This window comes from Pleurodeles waltl, chromosome 3_1 (assembly GCF_031143425.1).
Source record: "Pleurodeles waltl isolate 20211129_DDA chromosome 3_1, aPleWal1.hap1.20221129, whole genome shotgun sequence".
NCBI classification, from domain to species: Eukaryota; Metazoa; Chordata; class Amphibia; order Caudata; family Salamandridae; genus Pleurodeles; species Pleurodeles waltl.
The window spans coordinates 1,964,515,709-1,964,541,044 of record NC_090440.1 but is presented as its reverse complement, the minus strand read 5'-3'; the positions used below and the strand labels follow the sequence as shown (position 1 = coordinate 1,964,541,044).

Sequence of the window (25,336 nt, the reverse complement as noted above, 5' to 3'; positions counted from 1 at the left end):
CGGGGTCAGAATCACCCCCATAGTGCCAGACATCACAGCAAGAGTGCAGAATCACACAGCAATTCCACCCATGACCAAGCTCCTGGCTGTCCTCCACCTGCTGGCATCAGGTTCATTCCAGACAACTGCCGCACAAGTGGGTGGGATCTCACAACCATTCCTTACAAAGGTTCTGGACACCATCATCGGACTCACACCCCCACACATCTGCTTCCCCAACAGCAGGAGACCAAGCAAGGTTTCTATCAGATTGCTGGCTTCCAGCATGTGCTGGGTGCTATGGACTGCACCCATGTCCAACTTGTCCCTTCTGCAGCAACCAAACACTTCTACAGGAACCGCAAACATACTCGCTCCATCAATGTGCAGGCCATCGTGGACCACCACAAACATCCTGGCCAAATATCCCGGAAGCGTCCATGATGCTTACATCTTCAGGCACTCCACTATAAACCAACAATTCCAGGATGGACAATATGGCAATGGCCTACTTGTAGGTAAGAGACCATAATAATCATAACACACACAACACAACAAACTTGTATAAACAATACAAATATCACATCAAACATACATGGACGGGACACACAGATGTATAGACCACAACACATAAGCCACATGCCACACTACACTGCATGCAATGCACATCACCCTCACATACACCCATATCTGCAAGTCCCTGGTACCACATGACTGACACATCACTGGACAGACAGGTGGAGGAATGTCCCTTATGAATACAAAAGCTGGACTCAAACAAATACATGTGTCCACAGGTTCACAACAAAACACAGATCCCTATACACATAAAACACTTACCAAGGAATTACTCTGCTATGTGATTTGCACTGGGCATTCAAACGTCAAACAATACACATATCGGCACTGCCGCACATTTACTATGCTATAGAAGTCTCAGGCAGCACTGATATCCATTGCCACCCAAGTGGTCCCATCAACATCTACATATCACCTAAATATGATAGGTATACTCATTGTGTACAACTTTCCCTTATGTGGTGCATAGTTCAGCACACATTAAAATAAAACATCACCATCAATGAAACATCATGTGTAGGAATGGACACCTCACAGCACACCAACAAACAGACCAGTAAATTCCACATCTCCATACCATGATACAAGGATACTAACAATGGACTCTGCAAGATGTACTACTGACAATGTACATGGAGAGGCCAGAAATGCACATGAATGAGGATACATGGAACTTAGCAGGGCTGGACTCCTGATGCAGGGCACTGCTGAAAAGCACATCATGCCCTGTCCGGTCCCACAGCTGTCTGATAAATCATGCTGCAACACAATACATCCCACATAACTGTCCCACACTGGGCATATGAACCTAATGCACATACGTATGCCAGCCAGCTATTTGCCAACAACACTTTGTGCAAGGGAGATATTCCTAGGGAAAAGTGGGGGGATTCACATGCAACACACAGGACTCTACTCCTGTTACATAACACACAAAATAGGAAAACACGTATACTACATCACTCTTCTGCAGGTCTAAAGTGAAGGCACCAAGGGCCACATGTCAGAAAAGTTGGACAGCATCTAAAGCAGTGCTACCTCACTTGGGCACATTAGCGCCCCCTATACCCAACATGTGTGTGCTGTAGTCAATATATGATGAAATTTGGTGCATAGTAGGTGCAATAGTGTCAACATGATGGATGCCATCGATAGACTGTGGAGGATAAATGCCAAATGTATGGTGCAAATCCTGCACAGTACCTAGGCCCACATGTAAAGCAATGGTGTGCCCCATTTTTATGCTTGCTCAGTGTAGGCGTCAAAATTACCAGATAAAATATATTCATTGGAACCTCTTCTATACCTCTTCACCATTTTAGCTTTAGCCTAATGGGGGAACACACCCCATGCATACATGATGCTTTGCACAGGCATAATGTGTTGCTAAGGTACACTACGTGTTGCACAGCATGGGTAGTGGCACTTTCTAAACATGGCACTGTGATTATTTGCCTAGTTGGCCCACAGTAGTGTCAACAACAATTAGGCTAATGTGGTGCAAGGAGGTTCCAGAGCCTTGTAACGTTGGTCCCTTGGCTCAAATATAGAGAACACCGCACACATTTAGCATAGGGGAACTGTCAGACACAAATTACAATTACAATCCCTGTGTACCTAAGCCACAACCCATGATCTGAAAGTCCACCACCACAGACCAATGCAGCCATACATCCAAACAGGAACACACACAATACCAGATGTTAGACTGGTACACCACTCCACTCAAAACAAATATGGGTTATGGCACCTAGAAATTGACTATTGTCCATAATTGATACGTGGGTCATGATACCTATTGAAAATCCTACAGAGGATGCACAGCGGGCCTACATTCAAGCCCATATAAGGACGAGAAATGTCGTGGAGCGGACATTTAGCCTCGTCAAATCAAGGTTCAGGTGCCTACATCTTACAGGAGGAGAACAGTTATATGACCCACCCCTTGCCTGCAAAATCATCCTTTTGTGTGCCATTTTGCACATCATTTTGTACGCACACATGTCCCCTGGGATGACCAAGTAGATGTACCCAATGAGGAGGATGACAACAATGGTGTACAACTGGAGGAGGGGGAACAACAAAGTACTGCTGCTGGAGTACGCAGAAGAGAACTTATAGTGCAAAACTTTTTCACATTGAACTGTAGTCCAAGAATCACCATTTAAATAATCAAATAAAATCATGGAAACTCAGAATGTACAATGCGTACTCTTTACACCACCACATACCACTTGTAACTTGCAAATATCTCAGAGAGCATGACTACACCACAACAGTTGTAAACAACTTTGGGACATAGGCCTTGATTTAAGAGGGCCTACTGCATCCTTGTGCAACATTAGTTTCAAACATCTTGCGCTAAAGTGGCCCAACGATGAAAATATCTAAGCAGCAGAAACTCATAGTAGCACAAGTCAGGCATTGTGCCACTTTGTAACACCTTGTGCCACAAAATGGCTGCGACAGTCATTAAGTACGCAAGGGGGGTGTACAGCTGGTAAGTGGGGAGCCAAAATCGTGCAGTGACATCTAACAAAAACAACTGTGCCATATACTGTTGCTACTTTTGACACCTGCTCAGAGCAGTTGTATAAAGGGGGCATACCATTGGTACCAAAGGGACCCTGAGTACTTTCAATGGTATGGGCATAAATCTTAGCTCGGAGCCTGAACAGTACATCAATTGCATCAAATACCTCATATACTATTGCCCCCTACCCTATTCCATGGTGTGGAGTCTGTAAAATACAGCGCACACATGGTGTTGGTAGGGGGATGCTAATGGTGGAAAGAAAAGTGGCCCTGCACTGCCTTCTGCACCACTTTACTTTCATCTGCCCAATAGTCAGGAACAATAAACAACTCCTAAATAATTCACTACCACATCAATGTGTTGGCAGAATGTAGCCATTATCTCTAGCTAATACAATTTACATTGTCACACACATATCACACAAGTGTGTTGGCTTGACCTATGCCTGTAGAAATACAGGAAATGTATGTGAAGACTGTTGTAGAGATGTATGGGCTTGGTAGGAAGAGCCCCTAGCAAGTACCTACAATGGCAGGTTTATGTCTGCTGGGGTAACATAGCTAAGTCTGAATGACAACATCACACGTGAGTACTGAGAACAAACTTCTCAGTGCCACTCATGTGTATTACCAAGAGTGACATGCAGGGACCAATACACACAAATGCCTAGGTGTATTACACCCAATCAACTTAGAATGTGCATGTAAGTCAAACAATGTACTTACAAGTCACAGACCCTTGCCACAATGTATGTGTGAAGAATGACATAGAAAGCTTGATTGTGCCATTCCCTCTACTCATAGCTGACATGAGTAATCACAGTACCAAAATACACTCATTGGGAATGTTACATAGGTTGTGTAAAGCAAATGTGAGCATGTGGCCATGTATGAAAAATTATGTGAAGCCACAGTAGAGCTGTTGTGAGAGAAGTTGGTCCTGCTGAAAGGTTCTATGAATACTAGAGGTACTTCAAAATACCAAGGGTCTAGCGATGGACCTGTTTGTGGACAATCTCATTCTGAAGCAGATGCAAACACGTGGACTCACAAAAATCTTTTAAGTGGAGGGAGCCCACCGCATCCCAGGTGCACCATGAAAGCTTGGAGCACACCCTTGGCCCATCATAGCAAAATAGTCCGATATGGGAAGTGAGTCACCAAGCAGCTCACTGTGCCCCTCCATTGCATATAGGTAAAGCCTGGGTTACCTTTGTCCACAGGCTGCGTCGCAGTGTCTTCTAGGTGAAGAAGGTGCTGAGGGAACGGGATCACAAGTATACAATTACTTTTCCGGCACAACTTTCATTAGTCGCAGCATGCAAAACTCACTTTTTAGCAAGCCCAAAAGCTGGTTGTGATTGGCTTGATTGAATGTCAGCTGGCAGGAGGGTCAAGACACGGCAACTGTCCTAAGAGGGGCCGGGGTGGCAGCACGGCAAAGGAGTATAGTGAAACACTAGAAATGGAGATGCGGTTCAAAACATATAACTCCTAGCCTGGGGCATCGTCCAGATCTCCCAAACGGATTTGGGACTCATGGGAAGACAAGACGGGCTTGTGGGATCATGAACGTGGCACTGGATTTGCACCCAATGCATCTTATGGGTGGGCTGGAAGCAGGCTGCGATGGTCCTAAATTGGAAATTGGCAACAAGATTAAGACAGAGGATATGAGACACCAACTTGGTAAAGACATACTAGTAAGGGGCTGGTTGGGGACGAGAAGGAGGTAGTGACACATACTAGTTAGCAGTATGTTTGTTTGTAGCAACAGGCGCTATGCGCAGTTGGAGAGGTGGGCATTTAGGAATCTGAAGCGCAGTGTAGCGGGGACAGGGGAGTGATGATTGCAGAGGGTTAAATGGATAGTTGTTGTAGCTGATGTCCAAGCAAGATACATATGGTCAGTCAACATAGCTGAGGCACACAGGACAGTCTCTCTCACAGTCTGAACCCCAAACAGCTTAGGGCCGGCACCCCCCATGTGTGGTCCTTTAACCATACAGTGCAAGAGAATCTAATGCTAACCCTGGACTGTACATAAGGGCCCATTGTGTCCAATGGTGTGACCCCTTTTAGTTCCAGCTCTGAGCTGGCATTAAAACAAGGAACAAAATGAGACAGCTGAATCTCTTAGTTTGTAGTGCGCCATTTTGGCAGTCTTCCGACCGGGATAAAGCAAACCTTGCATACATCATGCCTGGCACAGGCCTAATGTGTGGCAAGGGGTGATAAAGTGGCACAATACAGGTATTGCACTACTTTGTTGAGAGTCTGCTGACCATTTGGCCTTGTTGTGCCCTATTTGCATCATGTTGCTTATGACGCCAATTTGGTGGAAAGAGGCTCTAGACCCCTCACATCTTGGCCCTAGTGTGCAAATTTGGAGAGCCATTATCCCTGTGACATGTATTAAATTCTGTAGATGCTTGCTAGGCAGATTTGTATGGACATGGGTTTTGCCTTTGTTGTTGGCTTACTGCTTGACAACATGTCATCACAAAATGCAGTTTACTATACATGCTTTTTCTTCCTCTACCCAATGCAGTTACTGAGGACATGTTATCCCCATGTTTTAGCTGCCACAATGGCTCCAGTGCAAAAACAGCATTCACTAAACATGTGGAAAGGTTCCGGCACACTTGCAAGGTCCAGGCTGGTTACAGGAAGATGGCAAGGAGATACCGCACAGAAAAGTCATCTGGGGAATGAAAGGCCTTTTGTAATGGTGGACCAGCCAAACATCCTAAAACCTCCTCAACTACAGGCTTGTCCTCAGCACCTACAGTCCGTGGTGCTCCGTCAGGTCCAGCACCCTCAACATCTACAGCACATCAGACAGCACCAGCACCACGACAGCCAGCACCACGTGCCACTGGGATCAGCTTTGAGGCAGAAATGCGAAAAGACACGACTGAGTTGAAGGCTAGGTGGGCCAGACTTGAGGCAGACAATGCCTGAAATTATAAATTGCTGAAATTCATAACGAGAACGCTCAAGAAGGGCCTGTCTGATTGGCAGCGATATGACATCAGCTACTCAAGCAGTTTTCAGCGCAGTTCCTAACACCCTGATTGTGTATGGATACAATATATGTGACATGTAATGATGCTACTTCAATTGTCATTGCTACGATCTGTCAAAATCTTTTTAGAAAGATTTTGCACATTATACTCCACCCTAATTGGGGTATGGATACTGGCAAACTGACGCTGGATTCCTACCACTGTCCTCTGAAAAGTGATGTCTGGGTCCTCAGAGTTCAGGGCTGTGGCAAGACTGGTTGGTGCTGTGTGTCAGTAGTTGGGTGGTTCATGTGGAGACCCTGCAACGCTGTGTGTCCTCCCTGCGACTGGAGGTGGTGTTTGGAAGTAACCTAGGACATCTTAGAGAGTCTCCTCATTGATGTTTGGCAGCTGGTCATCCATGTCATCGGAAAAATCTAGGACAGGCATGTCGGCAGGAGGTAAGGCATCATCCTCAGCACTGGAATAGTGAAATGTCAATCTTTGACTGTAGTGGCTAGTGACATGGCTCATCATTTACTTGCTACTGGTGGGTCAGTGACATGTTACAGACCCCAGGTTATAGTTGTTCATTACATGTGTTGCATTGTGCATCACACATGGGGAAACCTTTCAAGGTATTCTGTGCATTGATCCCACACCACCATATTCCTTGCAGGCCCCTTGCCCCAGCCACTGACACCATGGTAGCACGTAAATTACATGCCTATTCACCATTGTGGACATTCCCACAGTAGTGTAATGAGAGTCGTCACTATTTTGGTGCTTTACTGCATTGGCACCATGAGTGATGGCACTAGTGTAGCAAAGCACAGGGAGGTTGATCGCTTCTAATGCTTGTGTAACTTTGTCATCTGCCTTTAGCAGGCCCCACACGTGCTAATTGGATGGCAAAGTGCAAGCTTTATGGGTTGTCAGCCCCATTAGTTTATCCCTCCCTACATTAGAGACGTTTTCTTGCATACAGAATATCTGCCACTGGCACATGTTGGTGTAAGAATGTACAATGAGGATCAATGCATGCATTTTGAGACTTTGTTAATGTGGCATGAGGGGAATGGGCAGCTTGGATCCACATTGCCAACTATTTGTATAATGGTAGTGTTGCATTACGGGCTAGTGAGATTGGGCCCGTAGTGCAACATTGATGCCACTTGTGCATCCTCTTATGCATGAACGTATCTCTTTATGCACAACACCAACCATTCCCACAACACAGGCAACCTTCTTACATGTGGACATTGAAGCTACTTGTACAGCAGCACAAATGATAATCACAGACATGCCCCATATGTTGTATATGTTCATTTTGTGCCCATTCCCGAATGGTGCATGGAGGTGTGTGAGAGTTGTTGTTGGGCCACCCTGTGCGAGTAGCGTAGGACATATTGCACACCGAGCCCCTGATTTTTCTTTTAGAGTGGCACAGCTCAGTGCAGCGGGAAAAATAGCTGTACCGTGCTGTGGCACTTTTAGAAAGCAGAGATGCACCATATTTACAGGAATACGGCACACCCCTGCGCTTCCCCTACACAGATTTAAGCTCCCTGCACAAACTCACACATCCTTGCACCATAGTGCAAGGTGCCTGCGTTGAGGGGATAGATTGTTTATATGCAGGAAGGTGTCCCTTCACAAACAATGTATTATGGCAATTTGGCATTTCTATGTGTGGTGCAGGTTGCAGCACACATAGGAAGGACAATGACACGAGGAGGAAGGAAAGCATTTCACCTTATTGCGCCATCCTAACACCACCCCTGGGGTGGTGTTGAATTTAGTCACAGCCTCAGGTTAACACCTAGTCTTGGATCTGGGGCAACAACAATATGCAATGGGTGTTGTGGCACAGCAACAGCCACACTGATTGCATGTCCCTTCCAGGCAAAGTACTGCGTGTTTAGGGGCCATGTTTACAAGGTGGTGTTAAGCCACAGTAAGTGGCTTGACACCATGTTGTGTATATGTTGGAGTGCATAGCGCTACCAGAGCGTCACTGAAAGTGAGGCTCAGGTGGCGATGGGGCCTTTTGATTCTGGCCTTACGTGTCCTGATGCAACCCTTTTACATGCATTCAGTGTGTTCTATGTGCCTCCCCCTTCTGTCATTTGTAAAATTCCAGTTAGTACCCCCCTGCAACTTACCATGCATTTGTGGTAGTTTTTGGTAGTCTGGTATGTCCTGCCCTATGATTTCAGTGACCAGCTCCTCTGGGATGACCGCTGCCACCATCTCCTCCAGCTCATCCAGGCCCTCCTGGATGCTCATCCAGGCCCCTCCTGGGGTGCAGGACTTCCACCTTCAGTCTGCAGCACTGCCTTTCAGTTCCTGGCCAGTTTCTCCTTAGTTCTGTGCTTGCAATTGTGCCAGTGCTTCTTACATTCAGTGACAGTCCTCTTCACCTCTGCCATGCTGTTGACTTTATCTTCTATTGCCTACCATAAAGCCTCTCTCCTACCTATTGGCAATGTGGAGGTGACGAAGAGCTGTTGTTGGTGCTCCGTCACCTCTCTGACCAAGATGTCATTGTCCTCCTCACAAAAGCGACACTTTTGCTTACTCTTCTCCTACTCCTGTGACTTTGCTGGTCCCTCCTGGCTGGTACTGGTCTGATTGGTATCTCTCTGGGGTCTCTCTTGGCCTGCATTCTCCAACTTGTCTCCCTATTTTTCTTGCTTGCGCATTTTTTTTACCCTAATGCTCTTAAATATGGCACTAACACGTTTAGCGTAAAAAAAACATGCCGCAAAACATACTAATGGCACATTACACAGCGTCATTTTTCTTTCCGGCATGTCACAATGGATAGCGTCTTTTTTTTTACGCTAACCTTTACTTAGTACCATGGTGCGTAATTTTTTAAATACGCATGCGATAATTTGTTTTTACCACATCTGCGCTAGCACAGTTGTGCGTCATTTATTTTTTCAATCAGGGCCTTAGTGCTCTACACAAAGTGCGACCTGCAGCCTACAGGGGCCCCACCACGAGGAAACACGTGCCCAACAACACTAGAAGGAAGGAGGGACCCGGAAGGGGACTGTGCGAACCATCAGCTACAGATCTGCTTAAGGCCTGCCGACCAGGATATGCTGTTTCCTCCACTACGCTGCAGTCACCCAAGAGGGATATCAGCACTAGATACACTCTTCAGCAGTGGTTATTCACTGTCGAGTGGCCTTTGCCCCACGTGACAGCCTGAACCCTTTTCCCTCCAATGCACCAGCCTTTCAGACACTACTGGTGCCCCTGAAAACAAACTGCTTGTGATCAATACGGGGCCTACGTCTGACCTGTTCTGTGACAGAAAAGGTGAGTCAGTGCCCGTAGGCACAGCAGAGATGCTCACCATCATCCTCTCCATACAAGCGGTCCCTCGGAACATGGCGGCATCAAAGAACAAGCAAGACCAATCGGTCTGCAAAATGCTTACCTGATCCCCCCAGTCTCAGCAAAAGCAACGGGCCATCGCCAACGACATCCAGTTGAGAGGACCATGAAGAGCATACAGAAGGCAACCAAGCTCCTGTCATGAAAGGCTTTCTCACCTCCCTCTCTGACTCCCTGAAATCAGATATTTACGACTTACATCGCAACCTGGCCCAAGAACTATGAGAAATATGCTCGAGCCTCATCCTGGTAGGTGAGAGGGTCTCCTCCCTGGAAGACAACGAGACATCCCGCAAAGAAGATGTCGAAGTCCTGTAGCAAGAAATCATACCCCTTCACGAGCAACAGGACATTCTCAGAGCCCAGGCAGCAGGACTGGAAAACAGGTCACACAGAAACAATATTCGTCTTAGGGGAGTGCCGGGTGGAACAGAGGGCAAGGATATCTGCAACTACACAGTGGCACTTTTCCGTTATATCCTAGGTAAAGATGACAACACAGATCTATGACTTGACCGTGTGCATATAGTTGGCCATTCAAGAGGGCCTTGAGACATCCTGGCTTGTGTCTACAACCCTCAAATCAAGGATGATATACTGCAGGCCGCACAGAACAAGCAACCTGTTCGCTTCTGAGATCATGTTGTGGGCTTCTTTCAGGACCTTTCCCTCTTTACTATACAGCACCAAAGGGACTTCAAGCCAGTAACAGACTTTTTATATTCTCAGAAGGGAGCATATTGCTGGGGGCACCCATTTTGACTGATTTTTAAATGGGAAGGCCAACTACATATGTTCAAAATGCTACAAGACACATTAAGAGTCCTTGGCCTCTCTGGGGGCCCGCCTGACCGCTCCCCTTGACACTCCCTGGGGGGCTCACCTTTCAGGAGCCCAGGCTGGCACAAGAATGGACGGCGCAGAAAACATAAACGAACTAGCCTGGAGAAAGGAGCACAAGAACAGCAGTCGGTCATAGTCAGTTTAACAGCTAGTAAGAATTTACCCGTGACCTGAACTACCCTTTAACATCTATTGAGCACACACCTACATCCTCGGTTCTCCTTCTGACAATGGGCCTAAGGCAGTGGAGACCGCCCCCACAGGAGTTTGTTTGTCATCACTGCTCACCAGTCGGCCGCGATTCTACAGAACACCATCCTACAGTTAGGACTTTGTTCTTATTTTGTTTTAGTCTGTTTAAGTGTTGGTTGTTACTTATTCTAATTGCCCCCCCTTCTCAAAGCTCAGTCCTCATTCGGAGCAACATGACACACCAAACGGCCCCCCACATCCAAGACCACCCACCACTGCCACACCACAACCAAGTGCTATAGACACACGCCTAACTATCCTCCACTACATGATCCTTCTGGACCTCAAAATTACTAGCCTCAATGTACAAGCCCTAAACAACCCAATCAAATGTACTGCTGCCCTCTCCCTATTAGAGAGCTCCTGGAGTGACATATGCCTGTTGCAGGAGACCCACTTACTCCCCCAAGACACTCCCAGGCGTTCCCTGTGGTTCCCCCATCAGACTGGTCCTCTGGTGAAGCAAAGAGGGGAGGGCGAGTCAGTTTCTAAATTTGCTGAAATCAGGGGCAGAATTGTGGCCTATTGGTTTTGTATTGGATCCTTCCACTTCACCCTTTCCAGCATCTATGCCTCCAGTGAGCATCAGGAACTCTGTATTATGGAGGCTGTTGAACAAATCTTACATACACCAAATACGATCATACTCATGGGGGCGGTTTGAACTTCGTGATGGATAACAACCTGTACAGATCTGGGCAACAACCTGGACAGATTTGACCAAACTCGGCTCCGGGACTGCAATGGCTGGTGGACTGCAGACTAACAGACATATGGCAAGAAGCTCAACCTCACAGGATTACACTTTCTGCTCAACGACCTGGAAAACATATGTGCATATAGACTAATTTCTAGCCTGACCTGCCTTCCATACACTAGTCGAATACACTTCCATCGCCCCAGGACACTATCTGATCACGCACCATTAATCCTGGAGGCACACACAGAACACACCCACTATAAACCATCTCATTGGCGACTACGATACAGTTTATTCCACTCTCAGTCTACCGTTGATTCTCTTCAGCGCACACTTCTAGAATACCTCTCCAACAATGACGAAGGGTGTACCTTACCCTCATCCCTCTGTGAGGCACTGAAGGCTGTTGTTAGAGGGGAAGAAGAAAAGACTCCAGCTGGAGCAAACTGCTCTAAAAATGGAGGCTATTCATAAGTGCATGGGTGCCCCTAGCGTTGGGTGTAACTGGACAACACTCTAGACCTAGATAGGGCTGAATATGCCATGGCTAGATTAAAGCACAAGTTTTACCTTGGGAGCAACCGCTGTGGCTGCATGCTGGTGCACAGACCTCATTACGAGTCTGGCGGACGCATGGGACCGCAACATTATGACCCTGGTGGAGCCGCCACGGTCAGACCACCGACACCGCCAGGCTGGCGGCAGCTTGGCAGACCCAGTGGTTGTCATCCACCAGGGCAGGGCTGCTTGCAGCGTCACTCTGGGGACTACGAGTCCCCATATCACCAGCCTTTTCATGGCGGTTTACACTGCCATGGAAAGGCTGGTGGAATGGGGGTATCGGGGGGCCCCTGCACTGCCCATGCACTTGGCATGGGCAGTGCAGGGGCCCCCATGCACAGCCCCGTCATGCATTCCACTGGCCAAATTACAGGCTGCACCTGCCGCACCGCCACATTGGTGCCGGCTCCATTAGGAGCCGGCGTCAATGTTAAGGCCCTGCGGTGAACTCCTAATAGGGCCGGAGGGGTTCAGGCAGGATTCAGGCTACACAGGTGGCCTGGAGGCAGAAAGAGTTTGGCAGGTGGACTCTGCCACCCGCCAAACTCGTAATGAGGGCCTATGCGCCGGCACTCAAGCCTCCTCAGTTCAGGTTATAAAATCCTCCCTGATGGAGGATGCTACCACAGCTCACACCATCGCTGCCACCTTCTGTGATTATTACGTCAGTATATATGCCGCACCTTCTGAGGGTCACACTGACTACACAAAATACCTAGCAGGTTGCACTCTCACTTCCCCCCCAATTGCAGACGCTAAGGGTCAGATGTAGGAAGCAAAAAATTTGCGAGTCGGAAATTGCGAGTCATTGCGACTCGCAATTTCCGACTCGCAAAATGGGATCCAACAAAAAAAAGCGACATCATTTTGCAACTCGCAAATGATGTTACACCGCAGATTGCGAGTCCGCTGTTAGATTGCGAGTTGGGTATCGCAAATTGCGACTGTGCCACAAATTGCATGCAGGTGCAGCAAAACAGTTGGAAAAACACTTCCTGGCTCTTGCTGATGACATCAGAGCCAGGAAGACATCAAATACACCTGGGAGAAGGGAGGATCACACCCTTTTCTAACTGCTGAGCAACTACCTGGAGGAACAGCTGCAACAATGGAAGACTCGGGCAGTGCAGGCAGGAAGGGAAAATTGAAATTCTCTGAAAAGGAACTTGAGGTGCTGGCAGAGGAATGCTGCCAGCACCATGACCAGCTGTTTGGAAAGGCTGCCCTGAGTGTCCCAGACACTGAAAAGAGGAGAATCTGGCAAGACATCCAGGAGAGGGTCAATGTCATAGGGGTGAGCCACAGAAGCATCGAGGAAATTAAAAAACGGTAGTATGACCTGCACTCCAGGACAAAGGATAGGGTGGCAGAGTGCCTCAGGAGGATGGGCACAGGAGGAGGCCCATCCACCATCCCACCACCCACAGCCATGGAGGAACTGGTTGAACAGACCCTGGAGCCTGAGGCAGTGTCAGCAATGGGAGTACTGGACACGTCAGCGCCAGGGACATCAAAAAGTGAGTACCATGAAACATGCATGTACACCTATAAATGCTATACCCGCACCCACCCAGTACAAAGCAAGATGCACAACCAGACTAGCTCCATTCCAGACTAGCAACCGCCAGAATGTTGCATTATGGGCAATGAAGTACAGTAGTCAGCTTATAGGCAACTGTTTATTAGGAGGCATACAACAGATGTTAGATGCTGACAGTGTGTTCCCTATGTCCCACAGGCCTCCCACAAGACACCCCCACCAGCCACACCGTCCAGGGTGAAGAAAGCACGCCACAGGCAGGAAAGGAGGCTGCAGCAGCCACTACAAGGCCCAGCACCACACCACCACAGTTCCCTCCAGCTGAAGAAGTGGACATGGAGGAAAGAGACACAGCACCTGGTCCCAGCCACAGTGCGAGACAGCAAGACCCAGAAGCACCACAGCGTCGCAGACGCAGACTCCATGTCCAGGCAGTGTCCTAGGAGGATATAGGTGACGCATCCATGTCTGCAGCTGAGGCATCCCTCATATCTGGTCAGCTCCTGCAAACAAGGCAGTTGAGAATTATTTCTGGGGCAATGCAAAGGATGGAGCACATTTTACACATGGCCTGGCCGAAGTGAACACAAAGTTCACACGTTTGAATTATAATGTCAGTGACCTAGCACTATCCATACGGCAACTGGTGACGGAACTGGTGTCAGAGAGACAGAGTGCAAGGCGCCAACTGGTACAGAGATTGGACCGCATGGCTGCATCCATTGTCCGTCTTGCAGTGAACACCACAGGGCTGTAACGACGTACTGTTAGCTTGCAGGTGGACTTGAGCCACTTTGCAGGGCATGTGGCTCGGGGACTGGGTCGCATTAGCCACGCTGTGGACATGCAGGAGACCAGACAGGTGGCTAGGGGCACAGCTGAGACACCTCAGGACTGTGAGGAGGGGTCCACCATCAGCAGCGCATCTGCCACAGACACACATGTCTTGCGGAGTGGCAGTGCAAGTCAGGGGTCTGCTGACCCACCTAAAACAAGCCATGCTGGGCGTACCAGGAGGAGGTGTTAGACCCAAACACATGAGGCACATGGAGTTAATGTGTCCTCATTGAGGGTGGACATGTGCAGCCCCTTAACAATAGTTCAGTTCTTTAGTTATTAGGTTCACTTATTAAAAAGTATTGTTTGATCCACTTCACAACTGGGCTCTTTGTGTGTGACATTAGTGTGTGTGGTGACAGTTACCACGTACCTTCCAAAGTATTGGTTTGCGATGTGGTCCCGTCTCTGTCTGCCTTGATTTGCAATGCTTCTAGCCCCAGGCTGGCGATGTGGTAGCTCTTGCTCGTCATTCTCCGAATCTGGGTCTTCAGGGGTGAGATGTAGCCCACGTCTGGTGGCAATGTTGTGCAGTATAGCGCATGCGCCTACTATCTTGAAAACTGTTATTTGGGCATACTGGAGCGCACCTCCACTTCTGTGGAGGCATCAGAATCTTGCCTTTAACAGTCCAATGGTCCTCTCTATGACATTTCTGGTCCTCCTATGTGCATTGTTATATCACCCCTCATTCTCATTGCTGGGTGTTAGGTACAGGGTAAGTCTCCATGGTCGTAGCGCATATGCACTGTCACCTGTGTGGCTAAATTTAACAATGTTAGCAGGGCATGGATGGTTTCTGCAGTGACCTGTGTGTATGGCTTCAGGGTGTCTGCAGCAATACCTAATAGATATCTGTCTCCAATCTCCCCACGTTCTAGGCATTGGTGTATCCCACTGTGCCTGAAAATGTAAGAGTCATCTGTACTCCCTGGAAATTTGGCTACCATGTCAGTGATGACATAATGGGCGTCACATACAACCTGGATGTTCAGTGAGTGGGTACACTTCCGGTTGCGGAACAGATATTCCAGATTTGCAGGAGGGCATATTTGTATATGTGTCCCATCTACACACCCTATTACATGTGGGAAGTTGGCATTTCTGTAGAATTCCAACTTGATGCTGTTGATATCTGCCTCATTTCTGGGTAGGTATATGTATCTGGACATGTGTGTGAGTATGGCATCAAGGAATGATCTGAAGAATCGTGAGAGTGCACTTTGGGATACCCCACCTGCCACTGCAATCACCCCCTGATAGCTACCCGAGGCCAAGAGGTGCAGTGAGCATAGCACTTGCACATGTGTGGGGATGGCGCTGCCGCACACAGTCTGTTGTTGAAGCTGTGGATTGAGTAGATCAATTAATTCTAATATTGCTGCACTGCTGAGTCTGTATTTGTCATAAATCTCCTCCTAAGTTTGTTGGAAAAGTGTCTGCCTGGTTCTGTATATCCTCTCCTGTCTCTGGCTCCTCCTCCTCCTATGCTGTGCGGCGTGGACTCTCCTCCTCCTTGCTATCACATATATTTCAGCCATTTTGAGTAACCCAGATGCCTTCTGGGTCTCCTTTTATACTTTGGTTATGGTTACTGTTAGAAATGGGGTTTCTGTTTGGCTAGGGTATGCACCTCAGCCAGGCAGAACTTACCCACTCTAGTCAGGGCAAGGGAGTTACACGTCCAAGACAACCCCTGCTCACCCCTTGGTAGCTTGGCACGAGCAGTCAGGCTTAACCCGGAGGCAATGTGTAAAGCGTTTGACAACACACACACACGTGACGCAATATCCCCACCACAAAGGAAACACAACACCAGATTATATGAAAATATACTGTATTGTACACAACGCAATTATCAGACCAAACATCACATATCAGTACTATCCTGCTACCTTAGCAGTGGTCAGAACGTTACACATTAGTTACTCTGCAAATTAGCAGTAGTCACACATAACACACAGGTTACTCAGTATTCTGCAACATAAGCAGTAGTCAGGAAACACGTTATCACATTAGAACACTTGTCATAAGAATATCATAAAACGCCCATAGTAGGAACATTAGAAAACATATGGCAAGTTAGGGAAACATATTAGCAAGTCATGCCCATAAAAGGAACATTTGCATATGCACACAAAAACGTCATAAAACAGGTAGGCAATATATAATGCAATAAAGTCTCTAACAAGAACTTCTGATATATATTGTCCCTTTGAAATACCTGGTAGATGATAAATGCACCTCCAGTGCCTAAGAAACAGAAACAAGGGGGCCCCCGGCGTTCCCTCCGCAAAACTGGGGCCGCGTGATACTGTAGTGGGAGAGGGGCAGCACGCACCGTTCCCGATCCTTACTGGGTCCCTCCTGGAGACTCGTGATCATTAGGGCCCCCCCCCCCAAGGCCTCAACCGGCCCTCACGAGGGGGGGGCAACGTCCTCTCAATAAGGGGGAGAAGGGGGGCGTCACGCACCCCCTCCAACTTTGTTGCGGGCCCCTCCAGGGGCCTGTGATCCCTGCGAGTCTCCCCCGGGCCTGTCATGGCCCTCTGCTATGGGGGGGAAGACCTCCACTGTAGGGGCTGGCTCTCGCGGGGGCCCAGAAGACTCCAGGGCGCAGCGAGCCTCCGATGAGGCTGCTGCCGCCTCGAGGAACAACTGAAGCCTTCCGCGGCTTTGCCAGGCAGGGGAGAGGCATCCTCCTCTCCCCTCGTCTCTCCGGCAATTCTCCGGCCCAGGGCAGGGCCTTCCGGTGCCCCGGGGGAGCTACAACAAGCGGTCCTTGCCCCGGGGGCACCAACAGGAGCACGCTTGCTCCTGCGAACAGAAAGGAGGTTTCCTTCGTGCCCCAGGGGCACTACACGGTGTGCGAGTCTTGCGCTTTGTAAATAACGGGCGCCCGGGCTGCGGCAGTGATCTGAGGCATCCAGGAAGCGCTTTTCAAAGCGCTAAAGCCATACTTATAGCCCGGGTTGCGGCGGTGATTCCAACATGAAACAGGTGCCTCGAGGTGCCTGAGGGCACAGAAGAGCACTCTCTCAGCGCAAAGGGGATATCATGGCAGCACGCCTCGTGCAGGGAAAAGTTACAGGGGTCAATGGCCACGGCAACCTGCCCCGGGGAACAATGAAGCAGGAAGGAGCACAAGTCTGGTGGGTCCAGCTACAGGCCAGCACAAGGGGTGCAGATGAGGGCAGTTCCTCCTAGTGACCAGGCAGGTCACTGGTTAGCACAGCAGCAGCAGTCCAAGGCGGTTTCCTGGTGAGTCCATTCAGCAGCTTCTTGTGTCCAGGTTCAATTTCCAAGAGTGCTCAAATTGTGGGGAAAATTCCCCTGTACTTGTAGTCAGTTCTTACAGTGTTTTACAATGATAGGGAGAGGAGGTTCCAGCCAGTTACAACTGGTTCTGGGAGTGCCCCCTCTCTCCTTTCAGCACAGGCTCCAAACATCAGTGGGGGGTTAACGACCCTATTGTGTGAGGCCAGGGCACAGCCTTTACAAATGTAGATGTGCCCCGCCTCTCCCTTCTCTCAGCCCAGGAAGACTATTCAGTATGCAGATGCATCTCTGTGACACCTCCACCGTCCCTGTTACAGGCTGTCTGAAAAGTATGCACAAAGCCCCAATTGTCACTCTGCCCAGACGTGGATTGGAGTCAAGCTGCAAAACACCAGAGTCATAAGCACAGATAAATGCGCACTTTCTAGAAGTGGCATTTCTGTGATAGTAATAAAAAATACACCCACACCAGTAAGCAGTATTTATTATCACCATCACAACCATACCAAACACGCCTACGCTACCCCTCATAAATCAGACAATACCCTTTATACATAAGGCAGGGCATTTTTAATGCAATCCTTTGAGAAGGCAGCACTCACAGCAGTGAGGCACCAAGTTAGGCTGTTTGTCACTACTAGGACAGGACATGCAATATGGCACATGTCCTGCCTTTCTACATACATGGCACCCTGCCCATAGGGCTAGCTAGGGTGTACCTTAGGGGTGACTTAAATGTAGTAAAAGGGGAGTTCTGGGCCTGGCAAGTAAGTTTAGATGCCAGGTCTCTGTGGCAGAAAACTGCGCACACAGGCCCTGCGCTAGCAAGCCTGAGACAGGTTTGAAAGTCTACTTCAGTGGGTGGCACAAACAGCGCTGCAGGCCCACTAGTAGTATTTAATTTACAGGCCCTGGGTATAGAGATACCACTGTACAAGGGACTTATAGGTAAATTAAATATGCCAATTAGGTATAAGCCAATCATACCAACTTTAGATGGGAGAGCACCTGCACTTTAGCACTGGTCAGCAGTGATAAAGTGCTCAGAGTCCTAGAGCCAACAGCGAGAGGTCAGAAAAACCAGGAGGAAGGAGGCAACAAGACTGGGGATGACCCTGCGTAAGGCAAAAAGTCCAACAGTTACCACCTGCTCTGAGTTAGTGGTAATTTGGGTGTGCAAAATGGGCTTTTTGCGACTTGTTGCAATTTGCTAGTGACTTGTTGATATGGTTTGCGACCCGCAAATTGCGTCTCCCTATTTGCGGGTCGCACAATGGGGTTGCAAATTTGCGAGTCGGTAATGGCTCACGTCGCAATTTGCGATTCGGTAATGGGATTTTTGCATCCCATTTCCGATTTCGCTGGGTCGCAAATGGCGATTCGGGCCATTTGCGACTCGCAAACTTTTGCTACATCTGGCCCTTAGACCCTAGAGAAACCAATACGCTTAGAGGAGATTATCGCAGCCATCTCACAGCTGAAATTAGGGTAATCCCCGGGCCCGGATGGTTTTACCCCACATTTTTACAAGAGTTTCTGCCGAGGTACCTCCACTGTTTTTTTTGTTTTTTTTTATAAACAATTTTTATTAGTTGTTTCAGTAACAATGTCACATACAGGAAGACAGATCCCAAATTCTCGCTTACACATTCTAATGCAAGTATATGGATGGACAGGTCTAGATCATACCTCAAACAAGTACTGATTGCATTCATGTAAATCACAACCACACATCCCAGATTTTATGGTATTTACCCTTGCATCCCCTTGCCAGATAAACGGGTCTTTCCATTTGAGCACACCAATCCATTCCCATCTTCCACAGTTGCACTGAGGGGGGAGTCTTAGATGCCCAGCCTCCAGCAATGTCCTATTTGCAATTAGCAGGGCCGTGCCAACCAGTGTTTGGATCGCTCAGGGGTTTCCAAGGCCCTCCATCACTACCAGCAGGGCCATCTTGGGGGAGAAGACCAGTGAGAGGTCTAACAGGATGGAGAGTTTGTTTAGGATTTGCACCCAGTACTGTTGGATCATATGGCAGGACCACACCACATGAAAGAAGTTTGCTGGTGAATAGGTGCACCTGTGACAGCGAGGGTCCGGTCTGAACCCGGCCTGGAAAAGCCGGGTCAGGTAGGCACAGTGCAGGTTGTACGTCTGCACCATGCGCAATCTAGCCGAGATCTCACGAGTCATCATCGTCTAGGAGGCTGATCCAGGATTCCCAGCGAGCCTGCAGGGGTTGGAGGAATGGGGAGGTATTTAGCACAATTGTGCAGTAGATTCGAGAGATTACCCCAGCTCCCAGGGCCCTCATCATCACCTTGGCTTCAAGAGGGCTAAATTCAGGTATGGGGGTATCATTACCAATGTGTGTTCTCAATGCATGCCTAAGGAGATATCCCCACTGTTAACATGGCTGTATAACTAATTCGCCGACAAGGGTTCACTTACTAATTCCATACTCGAAGCTACCATTACAATTATTCCGAACCCTCGCAAGGATCACACTACTTGCAGCTCTTATATGCCCATACCTCTACTCGATGTAGATGCTAAATTATTTACCAGTATATTAGCCCACCGCCTCAACCCCTACATGCCAGGCTTGGTCGATCCCGTTCTAGCAGGGTTCATACCTGCCCGACAGTGTGAAGGCAATACAAAGTGTCTCCTACACCTTATTGACAAGATTCACAGATCCGGGAAGGAGGCCCTTCTTCTTTCAATAGATGCCAAAAAGGCATTTGAGAGAGTCCATTGTCCTTACCTCTTTGCCACCCTTACATACCTGGACTTTGGGAACAAGTTCATATGATGGGTTGAGAGCATCTATAGCACACCCTGTGCTTCGGTTAGAGTAAATGGTGTCTCTTCATCTCCTTTTTCCATACACTGTGGTACCAGGCAAGGATGCCCATTATCACCCCTCTCTTTGCTTTATATATAGATGCTTTAGCACAGAGAATCCATGAAACCCCAGCCATCTCAGGTCTCGAATTTGGCAGGGACCAATATTTCATTAGTCTCTATGCTAATGATGTAATCTTAGCCATCACTTATCCGATGGCTTCACTCCCAGCCTTAGTCTCACACCTTTGCACCTTTGGGTCATACTCCGGCCTTAAGGTAAACATGTGGAAATCCCAAATCTTTAATATCTTGGTAACCCACTCTCACAAAACCAGTTTACGCTCCCAGTTCCCCCTTGAATGTGCACAAGATAATTTTACATACCTAGCGATAAAGATAAATCACTTCATCCCCATCACCATCAGTCTGAACTCTTCTACTGTAACTTCTCACACAATGGCAGATAAGGACAAATGGCACCGGTGACAACTGTCCCGGTTCGGTCGTATAGTGGCACTTAAAATGTTGATTCTTCCCCACATCCTCTTTCCTTTCCAAACACTCCCACTCCCTTCTCTGGCAAAAACTATCCAAACCCTCCAATCAGCCTATTCTAAGTTCATTTGGGAAAACAGGCATCCTCCATCACCTGACCTGAGAAGGGGGACTTGCAGTGGCAAACATACTACGCTACTTTCAGGCCTCCCAGTTGCGCTTCTCAGTAGAGTGAAGCTGCCCACTTTCGGAAAAGCACTGGTGCTTCATAGATCAAGCCATTGCAGGCTCTCCCATCTGGAAGAAGCCCTGGCTCCCCATAAACACATGGCGCAGGGACTCTACTGTTAACCAGTCATGAATTCTGTCTTCCGGGTATGGGATGCTTTAGCAACTAAAAACAGGCTGACCTCGTTCCCCTCCACCATGACACCGAACTTCAATAACCTCGATGTTCCCCCAGGAATTAAACAAGAGCAGTTTGGGAGATGGTGGGAGGGAGTATGTAAGAAAATAGGCTCCCTCTTTGACATACAAGGTATCATCCAGTTTGACAAACTCAAAGCTGACTATGGGCTAACGGAGTCTGACCAACTTCAATACAAGCAGATACGTGACACAACTGGCAGTTCTTTCACACACCCAGAGATTTCTTACCGCTTTCAAGAAATAGGAGTTCTTGAAAGAAGACAACCAATGTCTTATTTCCGAGATCTGTACACTGCTATCCACCTTAGAGCGACCCTCTAAGTTGGCTGGCCAACTTTGGTGGGAAGCAGAACTGGGTTGAGCACTAACAGACAAAGAATGGGAGGAAATACACTACAGGGCACACCACTCAGAGCATTCCATAACAAGCATTGAAACAGCCTACAAAATCACCTAGCATTGGTACCTTACCCCTGTAAGGCTTCATGCCTGGAACTCGGCTAAATCTAAAGAATGCATAAGGGGTTCCGGAGGCACTGGCTCTTTATTCCATTTACTTTGACACTGTCCAAAACTGGAGTAGTTCTGGGACTGTGTTCTAAATGATATAGACTGTACGTGTAAAACAAAGATCCCTCGGTTTCCAGCATACACCAACCTGGGCTTACCCAATCCTCTAACTTTCCCACTTCACTCCCCCCCCCCCGGGTGACAGATGACCCTTGATCTAGGAGCGGCACATCTAGTAATTCTTGCTAAGTGGGGCACATACAAAAACCCAGACCACACAGCATGGCTTCACAAACTATGATTTGTGCTAGAGATGGAGAAGATCTCAATTGTGGCTGACCAAAACAGGGAAGATTATGCAGATACTTGGGCACTGCTCATAACCCTACTATCCTTTTAATTTAATAAGCTTACCTGCCCTGCTTATTTAAAAGTACTGCGTCTACTCCTCCAGACTGCATCTCCTCTAATGTGACAGTGCTTGGTCAGACGCCTTTCTAGGTGGGTTAGAGGAGTGGTGCATCAATGACTTCGAACACACATTGGGACTTTCATATATTTCAACATAAAAGGGCAGCGGGAGTGAATGGGGTTGTTATTATTAATGTTTTGAATCGCTCTATTGCCTCCACCACTCTACCAGCCCCTGGGTTGTAGGCAAAAAGCTATGTTTAGTATTTTGGTACTACTTCATGCTGCTGGCCCTCAGGGTTGTAGGCGCATAGCTGTGTTATTTCACGATTGCTCACAGAGGTCTTATTGCAAATAATAATAAAAATAATGCATCCCTAAAGAGGGTTTATCATTATAAGTTCATAGATACCAAAATGATATATGTACCACCTCTGGTTTAGGAATTATAACTTACTGATTTTAATAAGGAATACCCAGTGTTACCCTATGGGAGGGGTGGGCCTCTCAGTAGTCAGAAAACAAATTTGGGAGTTTTTCACTACTAGGACATGTAAAATTAAAAAGTACATGTCCTACCTTTTGATTACACAGCACCCTGCCCTATGGGCTACCTAGAGCCTACCTTAGGGGAGACATATATAATAAAAGGGGTTTAAATAGCAAGTAGACATGGGACACTGCCTTCAGGGTGTAATGGCAGGCCTGGGACAAGTTTTAAGGTGGCGCAATAAGTGCTGCAGACCTACTGGTAGCATTTCATTTACAGGCCCTGGGTAGATGGTATACCACTCTACAAGGGACATACATGTAAATTAAATAGGCCAATCAGGTATATGCCAATCAAACCATGCTTAGGGGAGTGAGCATATGCACTTTAGCACTGGTTAGTGCTGGTAAAGTGCATAGAGTCCTAAGGCCAACAGAGCAAAAACTGAGCAAAAAGTAGGAGGATGAAGGCAAAAGGTTTGGGGGTGACCATGTAGAGAGGGCTATTTCCAACAAATAGGTTTTAATACTCTTTCCTATACTGTTGGAATATCATGTCATTATATAAAGAAAGCTGCAACAATTAATGCACTCAAAACCTTTTATTTAATATTTAGGCACTCTTTATCACATCAGCTATAGCGGCAGTGGGTGTCCTGTTTGGCTTTATATGTTTTAACAGGGTGTGACCATATCAAGGATTATAGCATTATCTCCCAACGATTCATAGAGGATAATGTTGCCAAATCATAATACTATAGAATAAAGCAATGGTCCTGCTATTTTCTGTGATTCCATTGGACAGATCTCCTATCATTAGTTGGAATAGGATCTGGATAGTGGTCAACTTTACTCTATTCTACACGCTCTAACTGCCCACCATTATTCATATTTAAGTGAGTCACAAGGGAATCATTATTGCTTTCTACCTTCATTAGAATTTGCAAATCTACAACATTTTTCCATCCCTCTTAATTATTTAGATAATAGTCAACAGGTGAAGCCTTAGTACCACAGTTAAATGTGTTTCATGCAGTGGAATCTGAGGTGCTAAGGCCTTTCAAGAATCACTGTCCAAATTTTACGAGCAAGATTGAAAAACTTACCTTTTTTACTAGGTCATTTCCAGCTCAGCCTATTTTTCAAAATGCCTTGGCACAAACTGTCCTGGATGACCTTTCTATTGCCTACTCTAGATGTGGGGAGGGTGTTGAAGTCCCCACAGATAAGCAATAAGTGACCCTCACTAGCCACACGATTACCTCTGAGGTACTTATAATCTTCTAGACTTTGCCAAATGCCTTGCACCTCTGATGACCACTGCAGTGGAATGTAAACATTCTAAACATCAATGCTGCTGGTTTCCTTATCAACCTTCATTAGTCTCACATGCAAAACATGAAAACCATTACATGGCAAATATATTTGTGGCAAATTACAGTTCAATTTTCAAGAGATCCAAATTGAGAGTTCACCCACCAGTCTACTTTTTCTTTACTGTTTACCTAGTTCTGATGGTCAATAAAATCATCTGTAATATTTCAGACAATGACCCATTTTTTTGAAGAAGCAGATCCCATAACAACTGATAAATCTCACCCATTCTCCAATCTAAAATGTGCCATTCAAACCAGCAATATTCCATGAAAAAGTACAAATAGAATCCTCAGAAGGGCCCATCTTTATGACCTACTAATGAACCCCATGCAGTTGCTGGCCATTAGTAGAAATCAAATTATTATCAAATGTTCAATCCAAACCCTCTAGATTTCATCCTCTTCCACTGCATTGCTAATACTGATATTAACCAGCCACATTTTTGTTCGATTCGTCCTTTGACACTGTTATTGTTCACTCTTAACGGCAATGTAACCTGCCCCATATGTTTGCCCTTGATCATAAGCAGATTTTCAATATACATTTTGGTTACAGTTTCCATCTTATGAGGTGATTTAGCAATTCAACTGATCTTGACCTAATCATGTTGTTACGATCAACTATGTCAGGACTGGAATTTCCTTTCTGGGTTTTGTTGCTTCATGGCATAGCAACACATCAATACCCATGATGTGCAAATCTTCAAGATGCCCTAGAATCAGCTTACTAATGTTGAGCGAATCAAACTCAAACTTACTAACTGAGGTCTTTCTGTTAGTTTACAGGGATTTTCCCAAACTCACAAGTTTTATGTCCTGTAACGTTACTTGTCCTAAAAGTGCTACAGCGTAAAAGACATACAAACACACAATTTATTCAATGCTTTTGTTGTATTCGAATCAGCAAATAGATCAACAAACTCAGTGGCATGTGCCTACATCAGTAGCAGGTCCTTAGGTAATATCTATTTCCGACACATCTGATCTCATCTATGGTGACATTTTGACTCCCCCATATTAAGGGCCATATGTATGAACACATTTTCCCATAGACACAAAATGGGTAAAACCCTTTGCTACATCTGGCCGTAAAGGAGGTAGTCAGTGGGTTTAATACTCACAGCTAGATGTACAATAGTTCTGAATAGCGATTTCTTAATTGTGTTTTCATGCAAATCGCAATTGGGAAATAGCTATTCCTTATGTATGAAACTCTTCTGAGTTTCATTAGCGAGAAATAGTAGGTCTC

The 25,336-nt window shown here is 47.1% G+C and overlaps 1 protein-coding gene across 2 annotated transcripts in view; it reads right to left on the bottom strand.

Moving 5' to 3' along the window:
• Positions 1-25,336, bottom strand: part of ITGAE (integrin subunit alpha E) — an 874,109-nt gene that overhangs the window by 548,746 nt on the left and 300,027 nt on the right. The gene's annotated exons all lie outside the window — the stretch shown is intronic.